Source organism: Dermacentor silvarum, chromosome 10 (assembly GCF_013339745.2).
Source record: "Dermacentor silvarum isolate Dsil-2018 chromosome 10, BIME_Dsil_1.4, whole genome shotgun sequence".
Taxonomy (NCBI): Eukaryota; Metazoa; Arthropoda; class Arachnida; order Ixodida; family Ixodidae; genus Dermacentor; species Dermacentor silvarum.
The window spans coordinates 100,366,721-100,393,511 of record NC_051163.1 but is presented as its reverse complement, the minus strand read 5'-3'; positions in this window follow the sequence as shown (position 1 = coordinate 100,393,511).

Here is a 26,791-nt window from a genome sequence, read left to right as displayed (position 1 = left end):
CTGGACGATCCTTCAATACAGTGCAGTAACGTTCAGCGAATTTCGTTGATACTGTACCAAATAAGAATATCGTGGAGTTGGTGTCAACTTTTTCGCCCAAGAAACGTCTACGGCAACCACAAAGTGCAAGAAGTATCGCCGCACTAGCAACAATTGGCGGTACCGTACTATAATGTGAAAAATGATGCCTTCTGGTCCATATCCCTGTAGACGTAGCGTACAGCACGACCTTCTGTTAAAACGGCCCTGAAACGGTCCGGACAAGTTTATCAGATGCGTAGGGTACAGCTACAGTAAAACATTCGCGTCACAATGCAAGTCAAGCGTCTCATACTAAGAGAGCTACGGACGAATGCAAGTTGCCCTCCTCCCTGGCCATGCTTTCTCTCAATTCGTTCGCCGAGTGATCGGGGCTAAGCTCCGCCTTTGCTGGCTCTACGTCATGATGTGACGTCGTGTCGTCTACTTCCGGTTTTCTTGGAGCCAGCGCGCAAAGCCTCGTCAACCTCTCCGCCTGCCGCCTGGCCGTCGATCCCCAGCGAGAGTGATCCAAGCAGCGTGCGTTGCGAGCGTTCTGTCGCAGCGCCGAGCGTGTCCGGCACTCCCGTAACCACAGGCGAGCTGGGCGTTTTCACGGATGGGCGGAGGCGTAAGCTACAACCCCTCCATACTACTACTGCTGTGATGACGGAGCTTTAGCGTAGACGTACATGAGCGGCCTTATCGGCATTCATGGTCCAGTCACCTGGTGACACAGAGCTTAATCAGCCAAACACACAGCAAATATTGCTGTAACCAAGTCTAAAACATTTGAAACATTTAAAAAGACGTGTTCAAGATTACGGCGCTGCCGAAAATGTACACCAGCAGCAAAGTAGAATAAACTTGGTTACTGCTATATTAGCTCTGTGTTTGGTTGAGCTTTGTGCCACCAGGTGGCTACACCATGCAAGCAGTTCACGTTTGCGCCTCCGTTCATCCCGTAAAACACCCAGTGTACTTGCGCTTGCGTTTACCCGAACACCGGACACGCTAAACTCTATTGTGGTAGTAATCCTCCTTAGTAATCCTTTCGCGCGCGAGATTGAATCACCAGATCCCAATGCGCCGGGTCGCTAAATGCGCAGTTGGTTCCTGTCGGGAGCCCAACGGTGCCCCCCCCCTTCCTCGCTTCCATCCCCCCTCGGCCTTTCGCGCGACGGAGACGTCACGTTTGCTCTCTGCCAAGCGTTCGCTCTCCGTGAAAGCGTCCGTCCCTCGCGCGCTTTCACTTGCACATACAGCATACGGCGCGCGGCACCGATTTTATCGTCGTTGGACCTCATACGGAACCGCACGGCGACAGCGCGACGACGACGCCGACGGCAGAAATCTGCTTGCCGTGTCCATATAATTGCTATCGCAGTAAATCCGCTGTTTATCTTTCGCATTTAAATAGAACATTCAAGAACTACATCATAACGAACATAAACCGCCATACAAAGAGTTATGAAAAATCACCAGCCCTACCCCTGTCGAGAAAATGGTGGTAAGCGAAGCTTGCCTTGTGTGTGTGCGTGTATCTGACCTTCGTGATGATTTTCTTTCTTTCTTTCTTTCTCTTTCCCTCTCTGTATTGATCTTTCCTTCTCTTTCTCTTTCTTTCTTCCTTTCTGTCTGTCTCTCCTTCTCCCTTTCTCGGACGATTTTATCGCCCGTGGACTTTATACGGAACCTCACGGTGACTGCGACGACGGCGGTATCTGGCCTAGAGTTAGAGTATCCATATAATTGCTATCGCAATAAAAACAAATTACAGTAGAACTCATCTCACAATGACTGTCATGACGTTTACTTAAGACGTTTACTGACGTTTACTTAAAGACGTGTAATGGTAATGGTGACTTTCGTTGCTTCCGCTATGTGACGTGCCGTTGTGGTCGTCGGTTTCTATGGGTTCCGGGGCGGCATAAGACGCATCCAGACACAGTGGAGACCAGGAAGGGACTGCCTGACCCTTCTTCTTTATTGCTCGAGCCCCTCTCCCGAGCGCGAGCTCGGCGCCAAGGCGCAAGACACGTGCGCACCAAGCGTCGTCTGCTTTCGCTCGTGACATGGCCGGGTTTTGAAACAAGTCGTCCCGACTGTTTACAACACTAAAAACACAACACATAACATTCGCAATGGTACAACAGGAATTATCTAAAACATAAGCAAACTTAAAGAGCAATCATACAACAGTAACTATTTACAAGGGCAAGCTTTGTCGTCCCATTTTTACACACGTAAATAAATGTAATCACAGGCACTATACTGCACCACACACTTCACTGCATCCAAACGGCGTCAGACACATGTACGGCTTAGTCCGATGCACAAGGTTGTTCCATCTCGGCAATTGGGCTCAGGTAGGGCTTCAATTTCTCCACATGCACAATGTCCGTTCCCATGTTATCGGCAAGTTCGATCTCGTAGTTCACGGGAGACAATCTGTTCACTACCTTGTGAGGGCCATTGTACCATGTGGTCGATTTAACACCGGACGGTGGAGCCTTAAGAAGCACTAGTTGTCCTCTTTCGAACACAACGTCCCTGTGGTGCTTGTTGAAGTAGTCCTTCTCTTTTTCTTGTGCAAGTCTGATGTACGCGGCTGCAAGTTCTCTAGCTTTTTTCAGTCTTTCGCTCACTACCGCGCCATAACTGGAATCTTCTTTCAGTTCTTCAAGTTCTCGGCGACTGTAAACAACGTCTAGTGGAAGCACTAGATCTCTACCATATACTAAGAAGAATGAAGTTTGGTGAACCGTGTCCTGGTACCCGGTGTTGTAGCAAAATACAACATATATATGGGAGTACATCAGCCCACTTTTCTCCCCCGGCGGTATTCATGGCAATCATCTGCTTGATAGTCTTGTTAGCCCTTTCGCACAAGCCATTTGCTGCAGGATGATATGCGGTAGTGGCAGCATGTGTGATGCCACGATGTTTGAGGTAAGCTTCAGTAGATCGTGCGATCATTTGAGTACCACGGTCTGTTATAATCGTAGCTGGGCATCCGTGCTTCAAGACAATTCTGCGCTCAATGAACTTTTGAACTGTCGTGGCTTCTATATTCCTCAAGGGTTTTGCCTCAACAAACTTTGTGAGGTAGTCAATGGCTACGATGATATATTTATATCCTCTAGAGTTCTTGAATGGTCCTACGATGTCCATCCCAACTGTATGAAAAGGGCTGTGCACTCCTATTGGTTGTAATAATCCATAAGGCAGCGATGTCGACATCTTCATCCTCTGACAAAGGTCGCAGTGACTCACATACCGTTTGACATCCGTATAGAGCTTTGACCAGTAGTACTTGGACCTCAGCGCTTCGAATGTTCTTCTGATGCCCATGTGGCCACCGTACCTTCCTTCATGCATTTCTCGAAGTGCCTCAGCCTGTCGCTGAGAAGGAAAGCAGAGGAGAAATTGACTGCTGACCGGACCTTGATCTCTCCTGTACAGTACCTCATTGTGCATCAAAAATTTCTTTTGGACCCGTTTCTGTTGCTTCTTTGTGCCCAATGCACCATTAAGCAGATCCAGGACTTTAGCGCAGAATGCGTCCTGACGCTGTTCTTCACCCATGTTGCCACAGTATCGCAGTGGTGGATAGGATACAGCAAGGATTTGGCCTTTTTCTGGAACAATGGGAGGTGTCCTTGAGAGACAATCTGGTGCACTGTGCAGGATTCCTGATTTGTAGGTGACGTCAAAGTCGAACTCCTGCAAAATCAGTGACCAACGGAGGAGACGTTGGTTGCCTTCCTTGTAGCGCAAAATCCAGCAAAGGGCATGGTGGTCACTGCCAACTTGAAATTTGCGGCCTATCAAGTATGGTCGCAACTGTTCTAATGCTCATTTCACAGCGAGGGCTTCCAGTTCTGTCGAAGAATAATTGACCTCTGTGCCTTTAAGTGCCCTGCTCAGGTATAACACTGGGCGATATCGTCGCTCTTCATCTTCTTGCAGCAACAGACCTCCTAAGCCGAGACGAGATGTGTCTGTGTGTACTTGCACCCTAAATTCCGTTCTCTCCGAGAATAGTTTGAGGACAGGCGGCTGACACAAAGCACACTTTAATGTCTCAAAGGCCACTTGCTGATCCTCTTCCCAGGAAAAAGCAGAATTCTTCTTTAGGAGGGATCGTAGAGGTGCAGCGGTAACGCTGTAGTTAGGGATAAACTTCCTGAAGTATGACGTAAGCCCCATGAATGACTGGAGTTCCTGTACGGTTCGAGGAGGCCGGAACATCTGAACAGCTGCCAGTTTCGATGGGTCAGGACTTACACCATCTTTTGTGGCAACATGCCCAAGGTAATTAATAGCAGTGCAGAAGAAGAAACACTTCTGTGGTTTGAACTTCAAAGCTGCTTTCTGGAACCTTGAAAAGATGTCCCTGAGGTGCGAAACATGGTCTTCAAATGTCTGACTGAAGACTACGCAATCATCCATGTAGACAAGAGCATTGTCATACTTAATTCCGTCAATGATTGTATCGACGGCTCATTGACACGTGAAAGGAGCACCTTTGAGGCCAAATGGCATCCGTAAGAATTCGTAGAGACCCCAAGGTGTAACGAAAACCGTCTTCTGTATGTCATCTGGATGCATGGCTATCTGATTAAAACCAGATACCAAGTCCATGACAGAAAAGTACTTGCTTCCGGTGAGCGCCTGCAGGGTATCTTCAATCCTTGGAAAAGGGTAAACAATATCCTCAGTCACTGCGTTGAGCCTGTCGATAATCGACGCACATGCGTGTTGTCCCGTCTTTCTTCGCTACTAGGACCAGCGGTGAAGCCCAAGGACTCCGAGAAGGCCGGACTATGTTGGCATCGATGAGGTCCTTGATCAGACTCTTCACGAGGTCACGTTGTGCAGGAGACAATCTGCGAGGTCGTTGGGAGATAGGCTTTGCATCTCCAGTTGGAATACAATTTTGCTCAACTTTGCATGAGCCCACATCCGTACTTGATTGTGCGAAGCAAGCAGCGTGCTGCGCCAACAACTCCTTCACGACCTGCAGCTCACTTGAGGATAACGTTGTGCCAACGTTAAAGTTTACGTCACCGATTTGGATTGAGCAATGCTGCGGATCAACAACTGCATAGGCTGGTGGTTCATCAAGATCCTCAGGAGAAGGCAGGCATGAAACTTGGAGGATCTGTTGACAGTCTTCCACAGAGAGTTCAATGTCCTCTATTCCCCCTGCTTCTTCTACGACTCCAACTGTCATCTGAGATGGAAGCACGATGGCTTGGGGTGAACAGTTCGTAAGCAAAACCTTAACTATTTTTTCGGATGCATCTGCAACCATGGGCTCCACAATGACCGAATAGCAGGTCATACAAGAGCTTTGTCCCTGTGATGACCATCACACAATCTTTATCTCTAGACATGCGATGCCAGTCCACTGGAACTAGCTTCCGCGATAAAGCAGGTAGTGTTTGCTCCCTAATGAGGTGGATCTTTTGTAACATCTGAGGAACAGACACGGCAAAGCTTTGTGAACCCCAGTCGATGATGGCTCTTGAGGTCTGTTAAAAATACGTGGTGAATAATAAGTCGGATTCCTCGGAGGCGGCTTCACTTCATGTTCCCTTTGAGGTAGGTTTTTCTGTGGTGGCTGATTTTCTGAGGAACCGCTTGACTCTATGCTCTCCTTGCGCTGACGATTCTGCATAGACTTCCGAGACGAACGCTTGACAAAAACGGGGCGTTCCTCGGTCTGCGGTGTGGGAGGTTCAACCGCAACCAGAACTTCAACGTTTTCCTCGGAATTGCTGATGTGGTCAAAGCGCAGAAAAGAGTCTATCATGTCATTTAGTTTCTCAAAATTCTTGTCAAAGAAGTGTTTCTTGGCCTTGTCTGAAAGCGTAGCCATGATGATCTGACACTTCTCCTTTTACAATACTGGATAATTACATTGTTCCATGAGGTCCAACTTGCGGTAAGCGAAGTCTGTACACGACTCTCCAGCTCGTTGTGTAGCTCCGAACATTCGCTGATTAGAGGTTACATCACAATCTATGTTGTAACGGCGACGGAACGCTGCCTTCACATCAGCCCAAGTAGCGATATTGGCCATCTTTGCGTGGTGGCGCATCCATGTGAAATCCTTGGCTGGGAGCCTGGAGATAATGAAGGGTATCGCGACCTCTTCATGAACGCTGAAGGTTCTGAACCAAAAATCAACTTGATGAAACCAAGCGGTGACATCTTTCCCAAGATGCGGTAAGGAGCTAGCCGCGAAACTTGAAAGTCGGTCGCGAGCATCTTCACCCGAGCTGTTAGAGATGCATAAAGTAGCTTCGTCCTTAGCTTTGCCGCGTTGGTTTCCCGAGCAGCGTTAAAGATTTATCGACGCAGCGCTCATCTCCGTACTCTGGCAGGATTCGGCGTCCGAGTCCTCACGCAGTTTTCGACTCCAAGCGCTCGATGCGTTCCACAATCGGAGCGAGTAAGTTGCAAAAGAAGTCGTGACTTGCCTGCAACTGCGGGTCAAGAGGTGGCTTTGGTGCGTCGACTTCTTTGGCGGTGTCGTGTCCATCCGAAAACGTTATTTTCAGTCCTTCCAATTTGCGCCGGAGCTGATCCACTTCGGTTCTTAGGGCACCTGCTTCGGACACAGCTGTCCTGTAGGCTTCCACCCGGGCGGCGTCATCCAACTGTTCGAACACATCGATGGAACACTGGGCGGTCGCCATGTTGGGTTTACGGAGCCGACGCTGTCCTGAAGTCAGTGGTTCGACCAAAGGAACGCGCAGCGAGCGACGACCCCACATCAAAAAGGAATAAACGTCTTCATAGCTCACCCCGAGCCGTTGGGCGCCAAATGTGACGTGCCGTTGTGGCCGTCGATTTCCATGGGTTCCGGGGCGGCGTAAGACGCATCCAGACACAGTGGAGACCAGGAAGGGACTGCCTAACCCTTCTTTATTGCTCGAGCCCCTCGCGAGCGCGAGCTCGGCGCCGATCTTGGTTGTTTTCTAGGCGCCAAGGCGCAAGACACCTACGCACCAAGCGTCGTCTGCTTTCGCTCGTGACACTCTGGTTTAGCTGCAACGAGTAGTTACGAAACATTTGACGATCCTAACAGCGTGGGTATCGTTCTGCTGGAGAATAAGTTGTGCTGTTTACTTTGACAAGCGTTCAAGTTATCTGTAGATACATTGGGTGACTGCCTTGTTTGCTGGGCAAGGTTTCCGCCCAAAAATAAAATAGTTTGGTTAATAATAACCGCATAGCGTACCGTGTGAATCACACTTTTCGAGTGGCCGAACGACCAGCTGCAGACTGCGCGAGCGTCTGAGGCAGTATTAAATGCTGTGTAGATACCTGCACTTGAACGCGCTACAGGCTTGCCTCCACTGCAATTGACGTCATCTGCGAAGCCCACACCCGACATCGTATCCGCATGGAAAATACACCGCAAGGTCGTCGCCTTCTGGCCTGGGATGGTCAGCAACATGACGACGCACCTCCTCTTAATATGTCTTTACCCCCTTGGGAAACCCTGATTGCTTCTCGACGCATTCGCCGTCCTATATCTCGGAACAACGTTCCTGCTCGCCAACTTCTTGCCGCACGTCAACTCCAGGAAGCGAGCTTGGACACAATCGACATCTACCCACGAAACACACAAGCAGCTATTTGATGTCTAAAAGATGTCTTGAACGGATAATTCAAAAGTCTAATAGCTGTCCTGGTCAAGACATTTTCTAGCCGTGGACGTCTACAGGTACTTCAGTAAGCCCTGCTAACGTTACGCTAAAAGTTGGCTAATAAACATCTCGACAAGAACAACTTCAAGAATTTTATTAGATGTTCCCAGAATTCTGTAATAATGGCTTCGGAAACATTATGCAGGCTGTTATAAAACATCTTGACAAGAACAAGTTAAGAATTTTATTAGACATTCCCAGAATTCTGTTATAAATTATAACAGAATTCTAGGCGACGTCTAACAAAATCTTAATTAAGCTATAAAAGCCTGCATATTGTTTCCAAAGTCATAACTTATAATGGCTTCAGAAACAATATGCAGGCTTTTACAGCTGTCTTTAAAGCAGCATTTATAGATTGTCATCCTACAGTGACGTGGTAAGCAAAATTAATGGCCACTTTTTCAGCATACCATGCATCCGTATGCTAGCTTCATAGCACACATGTTACAATATAGAACTGAAAATTAAATTGAAGCATTACATTATATTATTTATAATAACTTGCATAAATTTTTTAACATAAATCAAATGTGCAATACACATAGAAAGCAAATGTGCATAACAACATGCAGAAAAAATTACAACCTGACATTGTGAGAAAGCGGCTTTATTGACTAATAAATTAAAGGACACGGAGAATGATTTTACAACATTTTTAAATACAGTAGAAAAGCTGACCACATAAAATAGGACGTAGCTGCAGAAACCACGGAAATCCAGGTCCCTTCCCTCTTGGATACCACTGGCTGCCCACAGAAGTTTGCTCTGTAATAGAACAGTGAAGAAAAAAGTGAGTAAGCCACACTTGATTTACAATAAAGATGTGCAATTAGGTATTTCAAATAGCAAAATATGTGCCGTTGTTTTACCTCAGTCATATTTACTTTATACATTTAAGCAATACTTTCTCTTAAAATCTTATGCTGTACGATGACGTTCAGAATAAAGTTGCAGATATATGAAAAAGCTACTGTAGAGTGAAATTAAACTGGCAAATGGTTTAGTCCACACACGACTTGCAGTAGGTCATTAGTAGTTAGATGGTTTGCAAACAAATCTCTTACAAGAGTATGTTACTTTTATTTAGGTAGTGGTGTTGGTGGGTTGTAGCAACAGGTGGGCTTAGCCTGGCAATCAAGGCCGGCAACTGCTCCATCCGAGTGTCTCTTACAATATCACTGCGGTATTGTACCACGTGCCAATAAAACCATTCTCTTCCTAAAGGGACCCTGAAACACTTTTAACTAAACATAGAATGGCCTCACTATTAAAGGACGTCGTCTCACGGATCTCATGCCGCAAAAAGTTTTCCAATCCTCCAACTATAAGTGAAGTTACCGCACCAATGCAAGACAATTTTTCCTGCCTGCTAGCGTGCTGGAAAGCTACACAGAGGAGAAGCCAAGAGAGCAAAGCCCCGGTATACTACGCAATGCAGCACGCTGCTTGCCATCTTAAAGGCCTTGAAGTATCTTAAAGGCCACACGCAGCTAGAATTTCTGTAATCATTCAGCCAATTATGTGACACTCCAGCTTTACCTCCCAGATCACAAAAGAACATTCCGCTACATACCGTGCATGCAAATATATTCGAGTCTAAACTTCGCGCCAGCACGGGCCCGTCAAAACAAAAGTGGCGTGCAAGTTGTAGCAGGTAAACGTATACGTACCGTAAGGAACTGCACCGTATCTGCAGGCGCTGGTCAAGGCTTGAACGTGAGCAAAATACTTAGGAAGAGAAGCATGAGCACTGGAGCGAACGCTTGCGAGAATGAGCACGGGCCTTAATTGAATCGCTTGCGGAAACTTCAGCGCGCCCCCCTGGTGCGGTCCAAGAGCAGATAGCAGTTCGCTCAAACGGAGCGCACGTTTGCGACCGCGCGCGGCCATATCTGTTGGTAACGATAGCTGGTATCGCAATTCCGGCTTCTTCACCGCTTGTTCACGCAAAGGGAAAGGAAGGCACGGCTCTGATAAGGATGCTGAACTAGCGCGCACATGTGCGCCCGGCCGTTTTCTTTTTTCAAAACTTTGACTGTCGTGACAGACTCATCGAGTGAAAAAATCGCAAAGGAATCAAATAACCCCACAGGCTTTTTCTGCTTGTCCACCCAAAGGGCGAAAGCAGCGAAAGGCTATATGATGCGACGTTAACGGAGTGCATATGGCTTGTTAAAGTCACACGGAATGTAATGCTGCGCGTCGGGCACGCGCATTTTAAATCTTTTTTCACTTTCACGCACACGCCCAAGCATGTCGCACATTTCCCGACAAAAACATCTAAAAAAGTTCTTGAGTTATACGCTCTCAAGGCGTTCACCAAAGTATACTACGGTGACACCAGAGGTGGGCTGTTACCACAGCTGAAACACAATACCATATTTGATTAACCGTACTTCCTGCTACATAATGTTTCCAAGAACATCTGTTTAACGTCTTCGCGTAGACCAAGGACGTCTATAGCCGTTTGTAGCCGTTCCAAGAAGTTTTCAAGACTGTTTTGTACTTCGTGGGAAGTGTCCAAAATGTTTCCAAACAAAACTGGACTTAACCTTTGAGTGCAACGGAATAATGCGAAAACTTCCAACCGGCATCTTAAACACATCGGGGCCAGAAATTTCTATCTCACAACAACCTGCATCTCTCACGTTGATGCTGTTTGCAGACATATCGCCAATTCTCTCCGCAACCACAGTAACCACGACTGTCAAGCCTTCATTCCGACGTTCTAAGGCCGCTGTTCCCTCTCGTCGCTCCATATTGCGCTTTTGAAAGAGGAGTTTCGGAATCCCATGGTTTCCCACCATCCCACGTTGCACTGACTGGTGACGACACGCATGCGCAGACGCCCGGAGTGCAGGGTTGCTTGTTTGTGTTGCTTCATTGCTCCGCTACTTGACATGATTCTATACCTGAGACAAAACTATGGTGAGGCATTAAAAAAGAAAATAAAAGAAAAGCCTCGCCTGTGCCACCGAGGTATAAGGGAAAAGAATTAAAAAAGACAACACAAATCTCAAACGAAGCTGGATTTACTTAAAGAAAGCTTTATTCCTACTTAAATGGCGCGCCGATCGCGCCGAGAAAAAACGTCGTCGTCGTCGGCGGCGGCGGCGGCGCCACGAGAAAAGTCGGCGGCGGCGCGCCGACGTCTCGGCACGCACCTCTACCCCAAAGTGATTTAAAGCCGAAACCATCAAAAGCCTGGCGCCATTTTGTAGTTGTGTTGCATCATGTAGGAGCACGCTGTCGCCGTTGAATGGCTCTGAAAGCGCTGCGTTAGGGGCGACTGCAACCGAATGTTACGGCAAGTTACGGTGGGAACGTCTTTCCGTGCTACGTGTTTGCGACGATAAGGACGGCCAGCAGCAGCGTGCCCCGATTTCGTCTTTGCCGACATCGAACAAGTGCAGCTCGCCGGACCGTGGCAAGCGCCCGAAGTATTGCGGTCTGCACTGCGTTGTCTTTCATTGTGATGTGAGAGATCGTAACGCACAGAGACGGCCAGATGCACGCGAAAGCCTACCAGCACTGAAGTGACTGTGCCATTTTTCTCTTAACGTCTCAGGTGAGTATATCAGCTTTTGTTCGAGTTTGCAAACGGCGCGTACGGCCCTTCCGGTTTGGCTACATTTTGCGCGGCGTTTATTTTTACAGCTACAGACATGCGCGCGGAGGCTTGCGCGCACTGGATGCATGCGAAAATACTAGTGGCAGACAGAGGCTTCAGGAGAGCATCTGATATTATAACAAAGCTGTACTGCTAGGAGAAACACCGTTTTTACCGATCCTAGTGCACGAGCGGCATGTGGCATTGAAAAATCTGCAGAATAACAAGTACTGCATAACTTGAAGTGTAGAAAAAATAGTAGCACCAGTGTGACAATCGCTGCCGAAGACAAGTCGTTGAAGACAGCTTGTGTATCTTGAAGATTCGCTAGCGCTTCAGGTACATTACCGATAATAATAAAATCACTACAATGCTGTATGGAGTGTCAGGCGATGTGGCACTGCATTAATTTTCGTAGAGTTAAGGCGCTGCATGCACAAACGTAAGAGGCCCAACGCCTTAAGTGTTGAAACAAAATAAATTCAATGTCTTTTGGCTGCAGGTCAGGAACGCATTAGCTAACAATCTAAACCGATATATAATGTATTATTTCCCAAGTAATCTTTATTTTCACTGTTACTATTTAAAAGCATGAATTTGCTGCAACCTTTATATAGTAAAACCTACTAGGCTTTCAAAGTGGAGGTGTGTTTTGTGATGAATTTGTAATATTACTGGATTTTCTATTTTGTGACGTGTTTTATGGAAAAAAGGGTCGTTTCATTTGTATTTTTATGTTAGTATATTTGTATTTGTATATTTGGCAAGCAGAAATGAGTTCATTGCAAAGTTGTACCTCCCAGTGAGCTGCATATGAACCCACCCAAGTTAAACCTGTCTTGGCTATTGTAATGTACATGTAAAAATTTTAAATACAGCTGTAGTTGGCTTAATCGCTGTACTATATTTTGTTGTAAAAGTAGAATTCTGGGTATTATTTTACTGCTTCCATGCAGAAATACCTTTTTTTCTTGTACAAAGAAACTCTGACAGTGTTGAATGAAATATAATGAGGTGTGGTGTATTGTTCTACCAAAATAATTTGTAGCAAATTTGTAGAGAGATATACGGAGTAATGATAGTAGCTTTATCAGCTGTATAAATTGGGACATGCAGCAGCACCAGCAACGCGCTTGTCGACGCCGTCGGCGTTTTGCCAGCGTTCGCACAAAATGCCTGCGGCGTTGGTGACTGTTGCCGGAGCCTCTGATATAAGTAGGCACTTGGTGCCCCAGCTAAGCGTCACCTCCCTTCCCTCAACCCCCCCCCCCCCCCCACGGCCTTTCGCGCGTCGAAAGAAGGCGCGTTTGCTCTACATATATGGTGATTTTAAAGGAGGAAAGAGACGCCTACTTCTGCAGTCCTTAAGAGAGCACGGAGACAAGTCCTCTTGTTGATGCGTTGGCTCCAGCAACGTTCCTTGTTCTACTACTATTTACCATTAAAAGGAACCCTTATTTCTCTAGCTGAAGTATTATGCATTATGAAATAAAAATTATCAGGGTGAAATGTCAAGAATGTGAAAGTTTTTCTGTGTTCTAATGTTAGAGCCAAGACAGATAGAAAAACAAGAAGATTCAGAGAAGCACTTTGTTATTCTTCACTGACCCGTTCGCCAGCTTCACTTGCAGCTTGCACTTTATTGCATTAATGACCATAGAAATTGGTTAATTGAATTAGCTTGATGGTTTGCATATGTCAAGAGATGTTGCACTTGGATTAATGCAGGGTAAAAAATACAATGACAATGGCAGGCTTGCAGTTGACAGGCACATCGCTTGATGGTGTGAGCTAAGGTTCGGGTTGCAAACTTTTTCATCTTTGCTGGCATTTTCATGAACATAACTGCTGCTTTGTTTTTGTCGGGGTTCTAGTTGTTGTGTTGTAGGAACTGTTTACCTTTATTTGTATTGGTAACGATGTTACACAGACAACTGCTGCATTTTTGTAAATTATGACATGGTAGGACTTAAAATGTTTGTGCAAATTTGTTGCAGGTACAACTTGGCGGCTCCTGCTCCGGCCTTCCGCCACCACCCTGTCCCGACTGCGTCCATTAGAGAGTTGGCAGCCTTAGTGATGATGCCAAGCAGGCCGACGGCAGACAGCAAGATGCAGGTAAACACATGTAATCCAGCACCGTCGTGACTGAAGCAGCTTGTAGCCACTCAGCAATGAATTAACTTGGTAGTAGTTTAGACTCCCCACTATTGGTGCAGCAATGCTCAAGTCCACGCAATTTGTATTAGCCACCAAAAGGCTATGTGGATTAGACGAACCACGATGCACATTTTGATACTAGTGGAGACCACTTATAGAATTTTTTTCTTGCTTAACTATGTTGATAAAGCTTTACCAATTTGAAAGTAATACAATGTGCTCTCAGATGTGATATTTGGCATATTTTTACTAGGACCGCCTCATTCTTAAACCTGCGGTTAAACATACTCCAAAAACTGAGTTTTCTACAAGTTTATCCTCATCTTTGTGCCCTTCTGCATGAGATATATATTTCTGAAACCATTTTGTGTACACAGTACATGTCCTGAGCACTTGGATCAAGTTAGCTTACAGCTTTTGCTAGAAGCCATTTCTCTGCAAACAAAAATGAGCCACTTTTGCTCATTTTTAACGGCCCATAATAAGCTGAACAATGGCCAATGCTCAAGGAATACAATTTTAGGTGTAAGACCTCTTCATACTGCTGAGAAAAATTAATTCTGCTCTCATATTGAAGGAACTGCTATCTTGGCTATGCCTTTTGGTGCCTTAGAACAAAACTCACAACTTACGCCAGTAAAAAAATGTTTCACCTAGAAATATTTCATGAAATGGTCATTTGTGTTATATTGAAGGGCCTCCAATTTTTCGAAAGGAAATCCCAAATGGTCAAGCGCCAGGTTGGGACAGTTGGCATGCAATAGCCTTCGTACAGAAATGGGGCATACGGAGGGCCAAGTAATGTATACTTGACATTACGTTAAGGTGCATTTATTGATCCACACAGGACAAAATGACAAGCATTCCGTCCTATAATTAGTTCCTCACATTTATTTATCCTTTTTGCACATTTATTTACCTTCAGTCTGGTGACCTGTGTCTGCTTTCATTATCTGCTATGTCGTAGATGGTAAGCTTCAGATTTGTCCTATGGTGAAGAATATTTTGTTGTTAATAGATGATGTGGGCTTCTGTTTTCCAAGTTGCTGCGAAATTTTAACCAAGCTGTGCCACACACTCAAGCCAGGCCTCTTGGAAAGGACACATAACCAGACCACGCGTTAATGTAAGATGATGCCAGGGATCAAGGCAACCTGTTGTACCCCATTATTCAATGCTTGGTGACCCCTCTACATGTTTCACCTATTTCGCAGCTGTACCTCGGCTGCCATTTATCCAAACAACATCGCCGCTGTGACCACTTATGAGCATGAGCAAATATTGGCGTGGAGTGTTCCCTGGGCTTGACATTCTATTTGCTCCTTAGTATTCTTAGCAAATAATCGTGTTATAATTTGTGTTTTTAGTACGCACTTTTTAATATTTCCTTTCTCTTGGAATTCTTAGCATCATCTCCTGCTATTATATCCGTATTTATGCGCAGTTTCTCGTAGTTCTTTTGTACTTGTGTATGTAATTGATAGGTTCTTAACTCTTATAATGCATAAGGCTAAAATGCTGACTTACGTCATGTTTTGTACATTTATTAATCTGCTAGCACTGTAAAATGTTTAAGAAATTTAACTTAACTAGGGCTCTATGGCAGGATAAATTCAAGAGCAAAATAGAGCACTTATTTCAAGCACCCATTATTATTGAAAAAGGAAAGAACATAGGAGTGTAAAAAAGAAAACAGTATTAAAGTATGGAAACCTGGCTACCCATCATATGTGTATTAATAATGTGACTTACTTTCAGTGCAATAATACCAGTGACATTGGTGGACAACGTTTAAGACATGGAACCCATGATACCATTGGCATCTGTCAGCGTGGCAAATGAGTTTGCCACACTTACGAATACCAACAGTATTGTAAGTTTCATGCACACATTGGTTGTGTTACACCTTATGAGTATTGCATTTCTCGAACATGAAGGTTTACAGCATTGCTTTGAATCACAAATATATTTCCTAATTTTCAGAATTTATGAATGCAAGAGTAATGGTACAGATCTTGTAAAAATTATTTTACAGACTATATGCCCATAGATACACGCTTCTGATAACATAGCAACGACATGTGGTGGCACATGTATGTCTTTATTTCAGATTTAAATATTGCCTTCTAGGCCTGTGTTAGTCTACTACATTGAGGATTCTAGGCCAGAGTCCCTGCACTAGAGGGAAGTGAATTAAACTAAGAATCTTATTGTTTGTGACACTAATTTGACAATCAGCAAGGTTCTTTCTGCATTCATTTCCAAATTTGTGATATATTTTATATGACTGGTTTCATTAATGTGAGAACAAATATGGGTTTATTGTCAACACAGTTGATGGCACCCATTTGCACACCATTCCTTTACAGGCTAAAAATTCTATGTAATAATGGGGGGTTGAAGGTTTTGCGCACTCAATGTTAAGGGACGTAAATGGTGGCGTACAACTGAATGCAAGAAAGAACAAAGGAATGCAAGTAGGGCATGGGGCTTTGTAGGCAGACGTTTTGGTGTGCTATTTCTAAAACTCCCTACAGGTCTGCCTGAAGTTATTGTGTAACTCTTCGGTAGAATACGTTGGCAGCCACTCATTAAGGGAAAATGCTTCTCGAAGCACCTTTTTAAAATTATTTCTGCGAGAGATTTGAAAAAAAAAAACTGTTTCATAGAGTTTCATATGGAGATTTTAAATATGTCAGCGGTTTTTGTGTAGTTGCTATATTTTTAGTTATGTCCTACACAGTGGCAAGGTATCTGTGGGCACTTTATTGTATATAACAGTTTCACAAGAATCATCATGCTGTATCTTATTCAACTCATTGTAGACCGCAAAGTGCCGATTTCTACCCAAACAGCATTTAAAATTACTGAAACTATGCAAAAAAATTCATCATCGTCATCATCAGCCTATATTTATGTCCACTGCAGGACAAAGGCCTCTTCCTGTAATCTCCAATTACCCCTGTCTTGCGGTAGCTGATTCGAACTTGCGCCTGTAATTTTCCTAGCTTCATTGCCCCACCTAGTTTTTTGCCGTCCTCCACTGCGCTTCCCTTGGTATCCATTCTGTAACTCTAATGGTCCACCGGTTATCGATAATACGCATTACATTGCAATTTCAAGTAGATATTAGCATTCTACTATCTTGAAGAGTATGTATGCCAAATTTCATTAGTATCGGACAATTGTAAGTGCACAAGGTCTCATGGGATTATGAAAAATCTAAGTGCACAAGGTCTCATGGATTATGCACAATCTCATGGGATTATGAAAAAATTATTAAAGTGTACTGAGCTTTACTTGCCTAGTCCCGCTAAGTTTACATATTATTTGGATAAATATCGGCACTTTGTCATTTACAAAGAGCTAAGTTAGCTACAGCACAATGATTTTTGGGAAAATTTAACACAGAAGAAAGTGCCCGCAAAGATCACTATATATTGTGCCATTGTTTAAGACATAACTGCAGAAATATAGCAGCTAAACAAAAATAACATATACGAAATTGGCTTGAATAACTCTCTAATTGGCTTAATTTGCAAACCTCTGGTACAAAAAAATAAAAAATACATTTCAAGTAGCATCTCCCTCGAACACAAAATTTAATAAACAAAACGTGTCCCTTGCTAGTAGTCACCTATAACAAAGCGACACAAAGTTGAAGGCAAGTGCTCTTGTCTAAGCGTTTCTGCGCTGTCTTCCCTTGGGCTGCTATAAAGCACTGAGTTTTCCTGCATTCTCCAGAAGTGCAATACTAAAAATTTTGTGAATGTGCCCTAACAGGGAGAAAAAAGTTCCCTGAAAGGCAGATAAGACTATCACGTTGTTCGACATTTACATGTTTTATCCATATCTTTGTTTTGTGTTTTGTACTGAGTGTTTCAGCGGTGATTGCCTCTAATTATTGAACATAACTGTTTCAAGACAGTGCGGAGTTTTTGCTAACAAAAATTTTTAGCAGTGGAAGGCATTAGAATTGCAGTACTCAAGCATTCTTGCTTTGTAAGAAATAGACTAGTGCCAGTTCTGAGAAACACATCCCCAAAAGCAATGAGAGAATAGATTTCTGTTCTATACAGAATCGTGGCTACAGGGCTTACGAAAGGCTTTGTGGCAAAGTAATATCTGTAACAGCAAAGCATGCTCCACCAAGTATGGTAACAAATATTTCAGGGTTGCCTGTCTGAGTTCTCTTACAAACTAACAATACGTTCAGCACTGACTAGCCTCAATAATGCAATGTCAGCATTCTGCTGAAGTTGTTAACTTGCTGAAATTATTCTACTTTAATTATTGTGATCTTGTTTAAGAAGACATTGGCAATTATCACGTGCTTGTAATTTCTTGCAGCAGTTTTGTAAATATTTGCAATTATTTTTCTGCCTATGATTCTTGGTAATAGAGATATTCATTGTAGAAAGAGCTAGTACATTGTATTTAATTATAAAGGTACTAGTCATTCGTAGATTTTTAATCTTCAGCATTTGTTGTGCCCCACAGCTGTTTCTTGAAATCTGAAATGATGTACTCGCCTCCTTTGCAATGTACATTGAAATCTGTCAGTATGTCTTGTTTAAAATACTGCTGATAGACCAGATAGCTAGGCTATTTGTTAATTATAAATTATAACGATGATAGTGTAGGACCATAACAGGATTGGCATTGACTCACAACTGTGCCCAGCTACATCCACGCAGCTGTACCATACAATGTGCATGTGCTCAGAAGAGCTGAACGCCACAGATAAAAAGTAATGGCCACTCAAGGCTTTTACTCGTTGCGTGTAATCTTTTAAGAGCATATTATTTGCCAGATGTAATTTATCCTCAGTAAATACATAAATCAGTTATGTGGTGTCTTGTTTTTATGTTGCAAGTGCGAAGTTCTTGTGATCTTGCTTGTTTTTATTTTGTTTTCTTTGTGAGCATGAGTGATGTAGGTTGCCTCGATGCATATTCTAAAAACTGTTTCTTCATCACTGAAAGTCACGAAAGTTAATTTACACATAACTTTCCCAGTTACTAATATCGCAGGCTTCGCGTTCAATTTTCTTGTGTTTGATGTTATGTTTATCTACCAAGTCGTTTTGTCGTACATTGAAACATATTCACCCATTGCACAGTGGGCACCCAAATTATGAATATCTGTTGTTTCTTTCTACCTTGCTCTGGTGTTTTCTTAGCTTAGCATTGGTGCAATGGCATGTGTGCACCTGCAAAAAAGTAGCAAAGTGGCTAAAGTTAAAGGCCGACCAAAAGATAAAGATGCCAAGCCGTATATTCAAAAGTTTGCATACAATTTTAAAAAATGTGGCATCCCCCTATGGTGTGAGAGTTGCTTTCGGCATCAAATGAACTGCGTAGCATATTTGCTAGAGAACACAACAAAGCAAAAAGTCACTCTAGATTGGAGCGGCAGTGGAAAGTTCAGCACAAAAAATGTTTGATTTCAGGCACCATTAATGTGGCTTATCATCTGCTCCTGCTGTGTGGGAACGCATACGTTTAGTAGACCAGCCTTCGCACCAATGTTACCTTAAGGGGACACCAGAGAAAGGTAGAAATCAAAAACAGATATTCACACTTGGCTGCCAATTGTGCATTGTGTGGATGTTTCACTGTACAAAAGACTACTGTAGTACGTAATCACAAAGACAAAAGAATTAAAAATTAGTGTTATGTGTCAGTCAACCTTCTGTGACCTCCAGTGTTCATAGAAACCCCTTTTTTCGGTATGTGCCAAGCCATAGGTAGGCTTTACGTAACTCAGTCATGCTTGCTAAGTTAAAAATCAGAAAAAGAAAACTCACAAGAACTTTATATGAGTGACATGCAAAGGGTGGCACCTAATGTAACTGAATGCATTTACTGAGGGTAGATTACAACCAGTACCTAATCTGCTCTTACAGGGTGACTGGCAGTGAGTAAAAGAAGCCTTCCTCACCTCTGTACTTTCTGTATGTCTTTTGGCTCTTCATGCACCATGTGTATTGTATTGTTACAGATGCATGTATGTAGCTGGGTACAGTTTAGTTATCACCTGGTCTGCTTCCTTCCTTGTCGTCATCATTCATGCGCTATCTTTGTAGTAACAAATACAGCTACCTGTGCTACATATTTTGCCAGCATGTTTGCTTTATGGCAAGTCTTGTATTAGTGCATGGTGTCTTAAAAACTTAGTCTTAAAAAACATGTTTATGTCAATGTAAATAAAATGTTTAGAATAAATATTGCTCTATGTTTTCTGTAATATTGTCAGTTATTAAGTTTTTATGCACTGTTGCAGATTGTATGAAAGAATAAAATTGATGCACAACTTTTTACTATGGTTGTTCAGATCAATTTTCAACTCAAGCTAAGTAACATGCATGAGTTGTGTTGGAAAAGTGCCCACAAGAGTACTATAAGGTAAGACAGCTGTTTTTACTGTTAAATCGGATTATCGCTTGCCAACCAGGTGCGTCTGCATTTTGCAATGCATAGATTATCTAATCTAAGTTGGAATATTGTTCTTATTGCACTTCATTATCTGGTTCTCCTTTTTGCACCAGTGTAGCCCTTCGTTATATTTATGTGTACTTTATTTGCATAGGAGGGTAAATTAAGTTCTAAATAAAAATACTGTCTGTGAAAACAGTGAATTAGGTTGAGCTTAAGAACGTTTTGACATATTATAACATGACTTGTGTTGGGGTGAATTGAACTTTTGCATAAGGGACATACTATTTTGGGGTGTCATTATGGTTCAGAGTGACATTACAGTGTCGTGCACATGCAGCTGCAAGGTGCATATTGGGTGTTTCTTTAAAACTGTTTTGCTTGGTTGGCCATTGATTCCAGTTTAACAGTAAAGAGAACTGTCTTGTATTCATGGTGATTCTCAACTGACTGATACATTTGACACTTCCAGAAGACAATAACAAAGTGTTGAAATGTGCACTTTTTGTTGCTAATCTGCTACGTGCTTCTTGGCAGATTAGCTATGGATTGTTATTATTTTATGTTGTCTTTTCACAATAGTAACTTTGCACTGTTGGCAAAAGTTTTTGACTCATTTTGAAAAGTGACTTGACACTGCCAGCCAAGAGTCGAATGACTTAAATGGATTAGTTAGTTTACTCTATTTGCAAGAGTCCTGCACCACACACTAGGGGTAACGTGACACACACTAATGGAGTCATCAGACTCATCAAGAATAGTTACCCGACTCCTTCAGCAGTGGTCATGTGACACTCTATCTTGAGTTGTCTGACTCATCTAGAAGAGTTAACAGACTCCCTAAGCAGTAGTCTTGCAACCTTCTTGAAAGGGCCCAGGAGACTACTAGAAAAGAGTGTGCATGACTATTGCGTGAGGAGTTAAGTAACCACCTTGTATACATTGCAGATAGTCTTGGGACTCTGACGAAAGAGAGTTCAGGTGTCTCCCCCAAAGTTTGTCATAAATGTGATGAGTCCAGACTCTGCGAAAAGAGTAAGGGATACTCTTCGTTTTTTTCTTAGTGTGTAGACCACCCCTTTAATACAGCGCCTGACAGTATTGGTGTGCTGCTTCTGGCAACCCCGAGGCCCATCGCGTGTGATACGAGGGCACAATTGAGCCAACTTGTTGGGAGCTGAAAAAATAATGGGAATGCCATATCTGATAGCCACCTTCTTGAGGTTATGGCTCAAACGGTGAACATATGGGACTACCTCTGGTTTAACACGCTCCCTTTCCTTCGAGTGCGCTTTCACATTGGCAGTGGTAGCTTTCAACTTTTGCAGCACGGACTCAATCACAGAATTTATGACAGACTGAGGGAAGCCAGCCCTTAAATGTCTCTCAAGTTGATTGCAAAAACTCGCATCGTATGCACACATGACTTGCGCAGAGCAGATTCCAGGCAAAGTAAAGCGATTCCACGCTTCACAGTCTTAGAGTGCGCTGAGTCGTACTGTAACAATTCTTTTTTACCTCGAGGGATGTACGCACAGCAAACGTGATCACTCAGAAGTGTTAGGTTAGGGTCTAAAAACTACAACGAACTGTTCTTTGGAAGCCCATTAGTAAATGTAAGTCCTTGTATAGTTTACTCTAAAAACGACTAAAATCTGCTGAATCATTTCATGGCATGGCAAAGGGAACCTATTGTCAATAACTACTAAAAAATCATAATCGTATCTTAAAACTTTAATAACATCAGGATGAGATGAAAGTAAAAACACATTGTAGTGCGTGGTCAAAGTAAGATAAAAAGATGTCACATAAAATGGCTGCTACACGTGAACCAATGCAAATGCCCTTTTTCTGCAAAAAAGTGCCATGCTCAAAAGAAACAAAGGTGCGGTTGAGGTAAGCTTCCAAGAGGGAAACAAAATTAGATGCCGACATCTCCATTTGCGACAAAAAACAAGCTTCGCCATTTCATCGATGCACTGCATAACCGCTTTTAGAAGCTCATGATGTGGAACCGAGTAAAATAAGTCATTCACGTTAATGGAGAACACATAGCCTATGGCTTGGCTTGCTGCGGAAATATTCAAAAACTTCATCCGAGTTTCTAGTCAAGAAACGGTCATAAAATCAAGAAGCTTCAGAGCTTTCAGCAAAAGACCACTAACTTGATATTGCCACGTATCGCATTCACTAATAATCGTTCTAAACGGGACGTCAACCTTATGGGTCTTGGCACTGAAGAATGCTGTAAGAGAATCATTTTTGCTCTTATCTGTTTAGCCAGTTTTTCACAGCCAATTTCTTCACAGAAAGAAATCATGGTTTTCTAAACTTTTGATAAGCTGGCTTTTACAGGTTTGAAATTCTTGTTGATTGCCTCTAGTGGTTTTTCACATAAGGCGAGCCTAGGCAGAGCTACAAAACCGCCTTCCTTATCGGACAGCATTAGACAGAGTTCGTTGTTGCTGAAAAAAAGACACCACCCGTTGTAACACTCGAGCCTGACAACCAGTTCTGGCCTTGGGGACAGCCCTGTTAAGGCTGTCTACACCATCTAGTAGGCAATGCTTGCATTGTTCCTGGGGCGCTTTTCTTGTGACTTTCAGAGACAACGAACTCTGTCTATTGCTGTCCGATAAAGAAGGCAGTTTTGTGGCTCTACCTAGGCCTGCCTTTAATGAAAAAGCACTAGAGGCAATCAACAAGAATTTCAAACCTGTAAAAGCCAGTTTATCAAAAGTTAAGAAACCCATGATTTCTTTTTGTGAAGAAATCAGCGGTGAAAAATTGGCTAAACAGATTAGAAAGAGCAAAAAGGATTCTCTTACAGCTTTCTTCAGTGCCAAGACCCATAAAGTCGACGTCCCGTAAAGAACGATTATTAGGGAACACGACACGTGGCAATATCAAGTTAGTAGTTCCTTGCTCAACGCTCTGAAGCTTCTCGATTTTAAGGACCCTTTCTTGACTAGAAACTCGGATGAAGTTTTTGAATATTTCCGCGGAAGCCAAGCAATAGGCTATGTGTTCTCTATTGACGTGAATGACTTATTTTATTCGGTTCCACATCATGAACTTCTAAAAGCAGTTATGCAGTGCGTCGATGAAATGGCGAAGCTTGTTTTGTGTCGCAAATGGAGATGTCGGCATCTAATTTTGTTTCCCTCTTGGAAGCTTACCTCAACCACACCTTTGTTTCTTTTGAGCATGGCATTTTTTTTGAGAAAAAGGGCATTTGCATTGGTTTGCGTGTAGCACTCATTTTATGCGACATCTTTTTATCTTACTTTGACCACTCACTACAATGTCTTTACTTCATCTTATCCTAATGTTCTTTGGGTGGATGGATGATTTTTTAGTAGTTATTGACAATACGTGCCCTTTGTCATGCCATGAAATAGTTGAGCAGATTTTAAACGTTTTTAGAGTAAACGCACAAGGACTTACATTTACTAATGAGCTTCTGAAGGACCGTTTGTTGCAGTTTTTAGACCTTAACCTAACACTTCTGAGTGATCACGTTTGCTGTGCATAGATCCCTCGAGGTAAAAAAAGAATTGTTACAGTACGACTCAGCGCACTCTAAGACAGTGAAGCGAGAAATCGCTTTACTTTGCCTGGAATCTGCTCTGCGCAAGTCATGTGTGCATACGATGCGAGTTTTCGCAATCAGCTTGAGAGACATTTGAGGGCTGGCTTCCCTCAGTCTGTCCTAAATTCTGTGATTGAGTTCGTGCTGCAAAAGTTGAAAGCTACCACTACCAATGTGAAAGCGCACTCGAAGGAAAGGGAGCATGTTAAACCAGAGGTAGTCCCATATGTTCACTGTTTGAGCCATAACCTAAAGAAGATGGCTACCTGATATGGCATTCCCATTATTTTTTCAGCTCCCAACAAGTTGGCTCAATTGTGCCCTGGTATCACATGCGATGGGCCTCGGGGTTGCCAGAAGCAGCACACCAATACTGTCAGGCGCTGTATTGAAGGTATGGTCTATGAAATACTCCTAGACTGTGGTAGGTCCTACATTTGACAAATGGGACATTGCATTAATGACAGATTGAGGGAGCATGCTAACGGTATTGGTAAGTGTGACAATGCGCATCTTCCTGCGCACTGTAAGGCCTGTCCTTGTGAGCCATGTTTAAGCAAGTATAGATTCTGGGCAAGTGGGAACAAAACATTCAGGGAGTTGTTGGAAGCTTTCTTTATTAAAAAGAAAGGGTCTGATTGTGTTAGCGATACATCTATCACATTGTATTCTGCAGAAATGTGCTTTCATGAAAAAATGTTATCATCACCATGTAGTTCTATGTCACACCTTGACTCTCTGCGCACGCGCGGAAGTTAACCTTTTTTTCTGTATGTTCTGACGCTGTCATTAAACAGTTGGTAGTTTGGCGCTTCACTGTCTTCTCTCTTCTGTCCCCTTTCCACGAAATTTATTTCGCGCCACATTCACTTGTATACCTAGGAAATTTTCCCATTGCATCAACCATGCACTTTCCTGACGGGGCCTTCACCCTCACCCGCCCGTCTTCCTTTACTTTTGTAAGGACGCCCTCCTCAACCCTCGCTACGTTGGAGTCCCCCACCTACCAGGACCCTTCGCTCTACACGTTCGCCTCCCGCCTGCGATTGCTGTCCTCCAGTTCGTGCTAGCTGGTCCTACTCCCACCGTGCGCCATTGACACGCGGTGACGGGCTCCCTGCTACTCGTTCCCGTCCCACCCAAAGCCTGCCGCGCTACATCGCTGTAGCGTTGTGGAGCCTCTGTGTTGCCGCCGGCTCTCGCCCGCTGTTCTACGGCCCCTAGGTGTCCCTCCCTGCTCTCATAGCATGCCTCTGCCTGAGACTCCGTGCTGTCCCCACCGTCTGCCTGTGCCATTAGCGCCCCCACCCGCTCTTCCAACATGGCCCGCTTTTCCCAGGTCTTCTTGTAGCTCGCCAGCTATTCGCTCTACCAGGTTGGCCTTGGCCCCCTGCCTGTCAAGCAACTCGCCGATCCGAGTTTTGAGCTCAATCCGCCGCTCTCGCTCCACCTTCAGCTCCCCTTTGAGCTCCTCCACACTAGCTGCCCATTCCCCTTCCATCCGCTGCATAGCCCCATTAGATCCTTCAAACAGCCTGCACGCGAAGCTAGCCTCCTCAGTGTCGGCTAAACTTGCCCCTGAAGTGCATCTCGTGTAAATAACACCAAATGATGATGATGATGATGATGAAGTAGTGCCTTTGCCTTTGAAATGGGTGGCTGTTAAAATGACGGCTGGGCAAAACGAAAAAAAATTAAAAGAAAGAAGGAAACGGACAATAGGAAGCAAGAAAACTATACACAGCTGTGTTCCAGGAAGAGTGGCCGACTTCGTGCCCTCAAAGCACACCTACACTGTCATGGACACTTCCTCCCTGGTCTTCCACGGACGCTGTTGGCAACCGCCTACCTTGCTGTGTTGCTGTTCTCCACTGTTCAAGGCGTCGCTTAGTTCTGGCCACTGCTGCAGCCTGCACATCTCCCTCAGAGTCATCGAAGCCGAGCGCTACTGCTAGCGCTGTCCGAGATACAGACTCGCCAAGCTCGTCACACTGAAGCACCAGATGTTCGATTGTTTCATCTGATTTCCCACATGAACAGCACAACACACCGCCACTGTTGTATTGAACGCACGTTGTCATGTCAGAGTGCGCAGCGCCCCTGCTCTAGCCTCGAAAAGCAGGGCGCTCCCGACGCTATTGTCATATAGGCGGGTAGCTTTGATGGAGCTCTTGTGTTGACGGTAGAAAGACAGAGTCACTTTTTGGGCCAAAGCCAGTTGCCACGCCACCTCTTCCACATCCCGGACTCTTTGTTGCACTGCCTTGGTGTACCCTCCAATCGATTCCACCAGTATGGGGTCTCGTATGAGGCCGTTCTTTTACTTCAAATGGTGTACCGGCCGAGTCCACTGTGTGCGAAGACAGGTTGCCGACAAGTAGTCGAAGACTCTCCTCACCCACCTGTTGCGATGCATATGTAACAGGTGGTTGTAGAAAGCCAGCTTGCTTGAGGCCTCCCGTGCAGCGAAGCTAGACCAACCTAACTCGCCTTGCACGGCCTCGTTAGCAACAGTACCATGAAATATCCGACCGCTATTCGCTGTCGCCTCTCAAGCACATCGCGACCTTTCGCTGAGAGGCACACCACTGCGTTTCCAAATGTCATGGCAGGAACATGAACCAGTTTCCACAGGTCTCTGATCATTATGAAGGCACCTGCGTCGCAATATGCACTGGGCTCTAAAAGCAGTCTGTCCCACTTTCTCTTCGTGAAGCCCGTACAAGTCCTCGCCGTCGCACAAGTTTACTCCAAGGTACTTGACTGATGAGGCAATTTGTAGGACCTCTTCCCCCAATCGTAGCACCGTGCCTTCTGCCAACTTCCCGGCCAACTGAACCACTGTGGTTTCCTGAGCGTTAAATTGAAGGCCAAGCTTCTTCATTTCATTTGCACATATGTCCAGTAGGCTCTGCATGTCGTGAGGAATCTCTGTCATCAGCAGGAGGTCGTCTGCATATGCCAGGCCTGGGATCCGGCGGTTGTCAATCCCGCTTGTTGTGTACCGCAGACCAAATCCCAGGCCAGATTGCAGGAGGGCTCTCTCAGTGCCCGACACGTACAGTAAGTACATGAGCGGTGAAAGGGGGCAACCTTAACGTAGCCCTCTGTTCACCCTGATCCTCCCAGTTTCTATTGTGCCGAATTAGGCGGCCACCACATTGTCAGAGTATAATCATTGTATCGTGCATAACAGTTTCGCAGGGAGGCCCAAAACGGCTAGGCACTCAAAGAGGCCAGAGTG